General features: G+C 34.7%; 1 pseudogene across 1 annotated transcript; it reads left to right on the forward strand.

The window, feature by feature from the left end:
• Positions 1 to 5176: 5176 nt before the first annotated feature.
• LOC105515464 lies at positions 5177 to 5952 on the forward strand (annotated as a pseudogene). Its single transcript, XR_001002330.1, has one exon. The product of XR_001002330.1 is annotated as a peptidyl-prolyl cis-trans isomerase A pseudogene (transcript).
• Positions 5953 to 9423: the final 3471 nt, after the last annotated feature.

The following is a 9423-nucleotide window of genomic DNA, read 5'->3' on the forward strand; positions in this document are numbered from 1 at the left end:
TGCACCAAGTGGACCTAATAGACATCTACAGAACTCTCCACCCCAAATCAACAGAATATACATTCTTCTCAGCACCACATCACACTTATTCCAAAATCTTTGATGATTTTTAAATGAAGAACAGCCTGTCTCTGCTAACCAGAACCTCCTTGGTAATTCCTTTTTTATTTTATATTTTTCTTTTCCTTTCTCCTCATAACTTCTTTTTTTACTAATTACATAGGTCATTTTGTTTACTGATAAAAATTTCAAATATGCATAAAGTTAGAAGAGGAAAATAACATCCAGAGATGAAGCTCTGTTAACATGAGGTATATTTTTCATACCAATATGCTGTCTATTGTTTGAGCCTCTCCTTTGTCATGGTTATTTCAAATATTTTCTCCTTATTTTATTTTAACTTTTGCCCTTAAATTTTGGTTCAAATATTTTAAATATAGAGAGTTTTCTCTTTTGTGCAATAAAATCTATTTATTTCACTGTTTTTATGCTTAGAAATTACTTTCTTACATGGAGTGCACGTATTTACCTATATTAGTCCTATTTTTAAGGTTTTAGTTTTTATAGTTAACTCTGTAGCTTACATGTAATTTAATTTTATGAGTTCATTAATTTCCCAGTAGTCAATATTCTTTAAATTATAGTCAGTTGTGTCCATCTTTTCCATTGATTTGCAGTGTTTCTCTAAAGAAATAGTAAAGTCTCTTATAGATTAGTACCTGTTGATAAGTTATTCTATATGTTTATATGATTGTTTATATTGTACCAGTATAATAGTGTTATTATAGATTGTCAAACATTTCTTATAGGCAATTCTCCTATAACTTTTCTTTTTTCCTTATTAGCTGTTTTAACTTGTTTTATGTTTGATAAACTTTGGACTAATTTTATCAAGATTCAAATGATCATATTGGGATTTTGATATTGCTTTATTACTATATATTGATTTGGAAATAATGGATATATACATGAAATATGTATTATTGTACATATTATAATATTTCTGTTTATTCAATATTCCTAAAAATATACTATATCTTACAGAACTTTTCTGTTACTCATTTATCTTATAGATCTCATGTGTTTTGGATTAAGTTACTTCTAAGTAAGTTAAATCTTTTTTATTGTTGTTACAGTAAAAGTTAGCTTTATTTCTTTATTTTTTCATTTAATATTTGAATTAACTATAGCTGGTTGATTGAAAAAGTATTTAAAACATATTTGGTGTATATATATACTATATATATATATACCAAAGCTAGTGATCAAAGGTTAAAATCTAGCTCAAAACAATAGCAAATTGCATTAATGAACAATCATTTTAAGTAATATTTTAAAGTGATAAATATGACATAGCAATGTTAATTCATTCATATCGAAAGAAACATAAATGTATGTTCTATCACTAAAGGCCTGGAGGCCTTTGTCATTAGCCTCTATCCCCTGCTCATATAACACAATATAATATGCAATCCTAATATCCACATTTAATTTCTAGAAACTGATTCTGGGATGGGATATCTCAAGCTGGGGCTGGCAAATCTAGTGAAAAGGCAGTAAAAATACTTTCAAAATTTCTTTCACTGGCCAAAATGCGATGACTATGAATGTGGATCAAAAACCAATTGTTCATAGCTGTAGACTGGAATTATTTGAGTCTATGAAAGGCCATAAGTATATGATGATGTTCAAAAGGGATAAATAATGGAAATTATGCTAGATAAATTTACAGGTGACCCCTTATAAACTTATAAACACACAGCAGCTGTGTATAACCATACATCAAAGAATTGGTATATCTCTAGACCTTTGCTTAAGTGGCAGCATGTAGATCATTTGTAGAAGCTATTCTGGAATGGTGTAGGCCCTATAAAAACAATTAGAACAGAAGAAAGTTCTATGGTTTCCTAAGATGATGCAGGATTCCACCATGTATGGACATTATCACTGGTGGCTGTGCATCCCACTAAGGAACTTGGGGACGGGGAAAAACCAAGAAATGCTGTGCTGGCCCTGCCCATTGTGAACACCCAACTGCCAATATGTTTCTGGATTCTTGGGTAACTAAATGGGGAACTGCAGTGTGCATGTGTGTAAGAGAGAGATCACTGCCAGTCAGCCTATAACTCCTCTTAAAACTGCATCATGTGACATCACTTTACACACAAAACAGTTTAGGAGTGTAGATACCAAGATGTATACAGTGATTTCTATCTGGAGAGCTGGGTTTAACATGTGTTTTACTATCTTATTTATAAAATAATATTAGCCAAGAAAAAATCATTTTAATTTTGAAAATTAAAAGATTAAACATTCCATGAAGTTCTTCGAATATAATGAAAATAGCATTAGTTATTTAAGAACTACAGAATTCTGTCCAGATATTTCAATACGGAAGTGTGAAAGTAATTGTGGTTTTTTTGCCATTAAAAGTCATTGCTAAGGTTATACCAAAAAATATTATTAGTGCAAAAAAGGAGACTTTAAATCCTACCTCTAACAATGTATGATCTTGGGGCATGTTTAAACTCCCTTGAGCCTCAGTTTCTTCATATGTAAAATGTTGAAAATACCACTTACTTTATTGTTACCATTGAAGATACATTAATGATATGCCATGTATATATGTCTCATAAGCATGAAACATAATATCTCATTCATAAAATACTTCACAATAGTAAGAAAGGGGAAATATGAATGAATATATAGGTGCATTTGCTTAAATTTGCATAAAGAAACTATGGAGGGATAAATATATAGCAAACATAGTTTCTTGGCCTGAGGAGAAAAAAATAGGATGGATTGGAGAAGGTGGAAGTGAGACTTTCTATTATACCTTCTTATATTGTTTTGATTGATTTTAAAATAAAATCAGCTTCATAATAAATTCAAAAATGTATCCTCCAAACTCTATGCACCAGGACTAAATATTTTTTATGACAGTCATTTCTCATATTTCTGATAATAAAATACTCTTACAGATTCAGTTCCATATCCTTGCCCTTCATTTTCTGTGAACTTCTATAATTGCCAGTTAGCACCACAAAATAAAATGTAGTTCTTCCTGTCTGTATCAGACTTTCAACTTCCTAAGGGAAGACTTCATTGTGTTCTTTGCGCCACATCCACAGCCAGAGGTAAATCACAGATATATTGATTTTAGGTATCCACATGTTTGTTACTATTTCAGATCCCCCCTTTGATTTCTTACGAATTAATTTTTTAAAAAATACTTAGGACACTGGATTTCTTTGGGAATACCTAATTACCTAGCCTAGAAATCTTCAACCAAAGCAATCTTTGAAATGTAGCATCTAACATTAATTTCAATTTCTACTAATGCCAATTATTCTACTACCTTGCTGAGAAATTCTAATGTTGAGCATTTAAAAATTCAGACAAGAAAATGAGATAATAATGCTTTGATGCATTACAGTAGGAGAGCTATTAATTTTTTTCTCAGATTATTTGTTTCTCCTAGGTAGGTAGAGGAAGGAATATAGGTGAAAGTGCTTTCAGTTTGTATTAGTTTTGATGTGAAAACTTTCTCTCTGATCAAGGAATTTAGAGAAATAATTACTACTTGTAATAAGTTTTTATAATCAAAATTTGACACATTACAAGGTCTACTAATGACAACTTCCATGTAGAACCAAAGCCCTTCTGCTTTCTCTTCTGTCTCGGAGGTATCATTTCTTTAAAAAGATTTGAGAATCTGGCTGAATTGCACAACTGTGCTTATTTTTTTAACTCATAATTCAGGGAACAAAAATGTAAGCTGTTCATACCTAAAATGAAGATGTACTATAATTAGAAATCCAGGAAAAGCATTAACCTAGTTAAAACATATGTCTTTTATTAGGGGAGGAGCTGAAATGAAAAAAAATAGTTCAAAGTTATGTTTTCAATATTTCTGACTTCATTTCCACATTTCACAGCACCAAAATGTGATGATCTTATAATTTAGAGAAGAAAATGCCAATTTAGAGAAGAAAACGAAGAGATTCAACAGTCTTGGGGATCTTTCTAGTGGACTTTCAATTCCAAGAGTACAGTGTCCAAAATGCAGTTTGGCTAAAGTGACAGGCCTAAGCTCTAAAGAGTCAGTCTTTAAACTCAGGACTTTCATTTCCAGTTGAAGTTAGTTAAAATGAAAGATATGTATGACATAGAAACTGTTTTCACATCTGTAAGTATATTAGTCTTCTCCTTCAGGAAAAACAATCTTTTTCTTCCACTGCCCTTGTAAAATATCCCTTAGGATAGAAAATAGCCCAACTTATGTTTCTGTTGAAATGTTGAATAGTCATTCATTAACCTTGAGTACATGGTGCCTTGAAGACGACGGTATCCAAATGTATTTTCTCAGTTTCTCACTCTTCACCTGTCTGAAAACGACTTTTGAATGTACAGTGTTCATGCACATTTTTGTTCTTTGGTGAGAATCATTTGTATTCTCCTTCCTATTCCCACTATCTTGTCCCACAAAGCATTGTACAGGTTTTTTCTTCTGCTTGCAATCCTGTTTCCTTGATGGGCACATGCCAGCTTCTGTATAATTCAGGCTTTAATTCAAAGAGAGGCCTTCCCTTCATGCCACTTTACCCTATATGATCCTTATATGGTACATATAGTGTCTGAAATTGCCTTTTATATATGGTTATTTATGTGTTGACTTCTGTTTCACTCTAACTAGAATCTTTGCTCATCAAGGCGAGGACATCTGTCTTGTGTACCACTGTTGCTGGTGCTTAAAATAGCACCTGGTCCGTTATAAACAAGTAAGTGATCCTAAACTCTTTGACAACAGGAATATAGTCTTCTGTTCTCTGAAAGGCTATGCATTAGTAGGCAGCCAAAAGTTATCATTCTCCAAGATTTCTACCACCACTCTAAATGTGAACACACAAAACTAAGCACTCAAATCCAGTTTAAAACTGAAAGAAATACTTAGAAAACATTAGGTCCTGAGGTCCAGATTCAAAGTGTTTAAGAAAGTGAAAGGCAACAAATTTTGAAACTAAATGACCTTATTTTGCTAACTGAATGCCACAAAATCTGAAAAAAATACATAATAAACTGAGCAATTGAGCCATAAGTCATGTTATCAAAATTTGAATTCATGCTTGAATCATTTGTTATAAGGAAGATATTTTAACTTGTTCAGTGTACTATGATGATAAACCTTAATAATGTAACTACTGGCCTTGCAGACGCTGCCGCCGAGGAAATTCTTGTACTACTAGCCATGGTCAACCCTACCGTGTTCTTCGACATTGCGGTCGACGGCGAGCCCTTGGGCCGCGTCTCCTTCGAGCTGTTTGCAGACAAGGTTCCAAAGACAGCAGAAAATTTTCGTGCTCTGAGCACCGGAGAGAAAGGATTTGGTTATAAGGGTCCCTGCTTTCACAGAATTATTCCAGGGTTTATGTGTCAGGGTCGTGACTTCACACGCCATAATGGCACTGGTGGCAAGTCCATCTATGGGGAGAAATTTGAAGATGAGAACTTCATCCTAAAGCATACAGGTCCTGGCATCTTGTCCATGGCAAATGCTGGACCCAACACAAATGGTTCCCAGTTTTTCATCTGCACTGCCAAGACTGAGTGGTTGGATGGCAAGCATGTGGTCTTTGGCAAAGTGAAAGAAGGCATGAATATTGTGGAGGCCATGGAGCGCTTTGGGTCCAGGAATGGCAAGACCAGCAAGAAGATCACCATTGCTGACTGTGGACAACTCGAATAAGTTTGACTTGTGTTTTATCTTAACCACCAGACCATTCCTTCTGTAGCTCAGGAGAGCACCCCTCCACCCCATTTGCTCGCAGTATCCTAGAATCTTTGTGCTCTCGCTGCAGTTCCCTTTGGGTTCCATGTTTTCCTTGTTCTCTCCCATGCCTAGCTGGATTGCAGAGTTAAGTTTATGATTATGAAATAAAAACTAAATAACAACAACAAAAAATAATGTAACTACTAACTTATTACTAATTTAGCAGAAAGAATTAATAATCTTTAAAAGGACTTTGATACCAAAATTTATCTTCAAAATAGGAAGAAGTGGGTTCATTGTATAGTCAGAACAAGTGACAAAAAAGAAAATAATAAAGGTACTTATATAAGAACCTGGCTAAAAAGGTTAAATTTAATTTTAGTTAGATAGCTTTATTAGGTATATGGATATACTAGGTGTTATATTAGGTAAGAAATAGCTGTTTTGTAGGTAAAAAGCAGCTGAAAATCAGCTATTATCATCTACTGAAGATTTCCTAAATGCCAAACACTGTAATGGCAACTGCACATCATATCATTCAATTCTCCCAACAAATCTATGAACATTATTCCTATTTTTACAAATATAAAATAATAGGCTTATAGAAATTAATCAACTTCTGCAAGTTCAAAGACTTAACCAGTGCCCCAATCTCTCAATCTCCACAACCCATTCTGACTGCACTGTGCTACCCTATGCTCTGGAAGCATGTGCTTTTCATTAATTACCAACATGTTTGCCTAAAAGTTTCAATTTCTACTGCTGGCTGGATATCTGTAGTTGGACACATAAAACTCAGCATTCTAATTAATTTTTTGTGTATTAGCATTGACAAAATAGGAAAAGTGCCTCTGGGGACCCATCAGGACAGTAGCCAAGCCATTTCTCAGACAAACATTTATTTTTCCATGAGGTCAAGGGCAAGCTTTGTTTTCCATCTTTAAAAGTTTATTTTTCTGCTATTAATTTGGAGGCTGCATGGAAAGCCAGTTTACAGGCTAAGTTAAATTGTGAAAAGCAAGATACAATGAGAAATAACACACTTGGAGTCAGATGAATCATTAGGGCTTTGAGATTAATATACAGCAAATGGAGCCCACTCCAAGAAAATGTAGATAAAATGAGTTTAGAATCAAATAATAGAAGGTGGAAATCCATTTAAATGGAATAACGCTTCTGTTTAGTAGATAAGAATCTGTTTTAAGAATTAAGGTGAAAAATTAACATAGAATTTACATTTCCGTACAATAGGCATAGCAGAACAAACAGTTATGGTAGATAAGGTGATGGCTATGTAATTATATTGACAATTGTTCAGTATGGTGAATGGTATTCAGTAGGGGTTTACCTATCTTCCCACCACAAACATTTTTAAACATCAATAGAAGGTTAAATGCTTGCTAAAGGCATGGGTGAGTAAGACAGGCCAACTCCTAATCTTAACTCTACCTTTGTCAGCTTTGTGATGAAAGGAAAGCCTCAACCTCTTTACACTTCCTGGTCACCTACAATAGAGTTAATAATAACCATCTGATAGAATGTTTAAGCATAAATAAGATGGTGTATGTGACAGGAGTTTGTCATCTATAAAGCATTATGCAAATGAAAATCAAAATAATGTTAATAATAATAACAGAAGTTATAATAAAATGAAAAGCTAATTTCCTACAGGAAGGGTTGTGATCCCACTTCTGTAAAATTAAAATTCCTGTGTTTATGAATGAATTAAAAAATTAGAAAGGAAGATGTTAGTCCCTTAACTACTGACTTGCAGGGGTGTCCATGATATTAAGCAAAAAAAGCAAATTGTGTACAATATAATTCTAATTTAATGACTGCAAACAATGCATTCATGCTTATATGCTTGAATATATTTGTATAAAGATACAGCAGGTTGTGGAATGGGTCATTTCAGACTTAAGGGATTGAGATGGGAAGATGTTGAACTTTGATTCGATGCACATGTGCACATGGGTACGCACATGCACACAAGCACACACACACACACCCATACACACAGCCCTAACTGGTTATCATTTGCTTTTTTAACCACAAACCCATATGACTTTTGTAATTTGAGAAACAAAAAAAAATTTTTTAAAATAATATGAGTAATACAAATCCTTGGAAATAGTATTAATATTACCAAAAAAATGTCACCAAGGTGTGTACCAGCACCCAAACCTACAGAATCACATACCTTATTAGCAATGTTCTAGCACAGTATTCAACATACTTCAATTTGCATTGTACAGCCAATCCAAGCTAACAACCCAATCCAACTGTCCACTGAAACCACCCCCACATTGTCAAATTAAGGGGTCCACCCTGGCATCTTAATCTAGCCTAGGGACTAGAGACCCCTGGGGCATCTGAACTCTGGTAGAGGAATTCAGAGGAGCTAGGGGAGAGAGAGGTTTTTAAAGACCTCAATACATAACAGAAAACCTATGATTCCTTAAGTTTGGGAGTATCTAAGCCACTGTGGAGCTTGATCTACTTGAATGGCACAAGGAAGCCCTTGTACTGCAGTGATATGCTTAGTTCAAACCATTTCAGATGTACTTTCCACTTACAGGTAGTAGGGGGAAATTAGTGACCATGTTCTCTATTTCTTTCTAATTTCCTTAGAAAAGTCTCTGTAAAGTATAGAAATGCTATCATGGAATGTTGACTGGGTATATAAAATAAACACATCCTAAGGGCTCTAACTGAAAGAAATCCTAGTAAGAATCAAAAAATGAGCTTTAAAGAAATGTGTTGCACTTTGCTTCTCTTCTGTAATCCTTTGTTTTTCATTCTTATGAAAGTCTAGTTCTATGAAGAGAAATTACAGTGTTTCCAGGGCAGATGTTTATATGACAAATCAAAGAAGGAGTTGGGGAGAGTTGGGGATAGTTGGGAAGGGAAGTGAAAATCTTTGTAAGCAAGGCAGCATTTAGTGACCGTTAGTGACTTCTCAAAACTATTCACAAGGCTTCCATGGGTGTTTGGAGTAGTCTGCTAGGCCTTATCCCTGCTCAGGAAGAGATCTCTGCCCACAGATGAAATGTTCTCTGAATTTCTCAGGTAAGAGTGAAATGTTGTCACTCATTAGATGTGTTTCCATTCCCTCCAGAAACAGTTCTTTGAACTTAGACACCTCTTTATTTTCACCATAGAATCCTAAGGTGCTTTACTTTACTGGCAATTTGAGGAAGAAACCTAGCTAGGCCTTTGGTTTTCTAGTTGATGCTGTCACATCTTCAGAGCAGCTTTGAAAGAGGCCTTCTTCTATCTAAATTGACAGATGACCTGGCACAGAGAGGAATGCTCTTCTATCTATTTAAACAAATAATACAGAAGGGAGCAAGTGCTAATCAAATGAGGGCTGCTCTTTGTGAGGCAAATTGTTCCAGTTGTGCAACAGAATCGCCTCCATGTGAAAGGTTCTGGTCCCAGTAACGGTCCTTTGAAAATGAAATGTCCTCTGCAGACCACATAGGATGGATACATTGGACTCTGCTTCAGCAATACTGAGCCTAGCAGGACTGGGGCCCTGCCAGGAAGAAGGCCTAACTAGGGGGCACCTGAACGAACACATTTAAAGTCAGTTTCTCCTTTACCTTCAAGGTGTAAGTACAGCTCCAGTAATTCACAGGATTGTTCTCAAA

This window comes from Colobus angolensis, unplaced genomic scaffold (assembly GCF_000951035.1).
Source record: "Colobus angolensis palliatus isolate OR3802 unplaced genomic scaffold, Cang.pa_1.0 Scaffold26, whole genome shotgun sequence".
NCBI classification, from domain to species: domain Eukaryota; kingdom Metazoa; phylum Chordata; class Mammalia; order Primates; family Cercopithecidae; genus Colobus; species Colobus angolensis.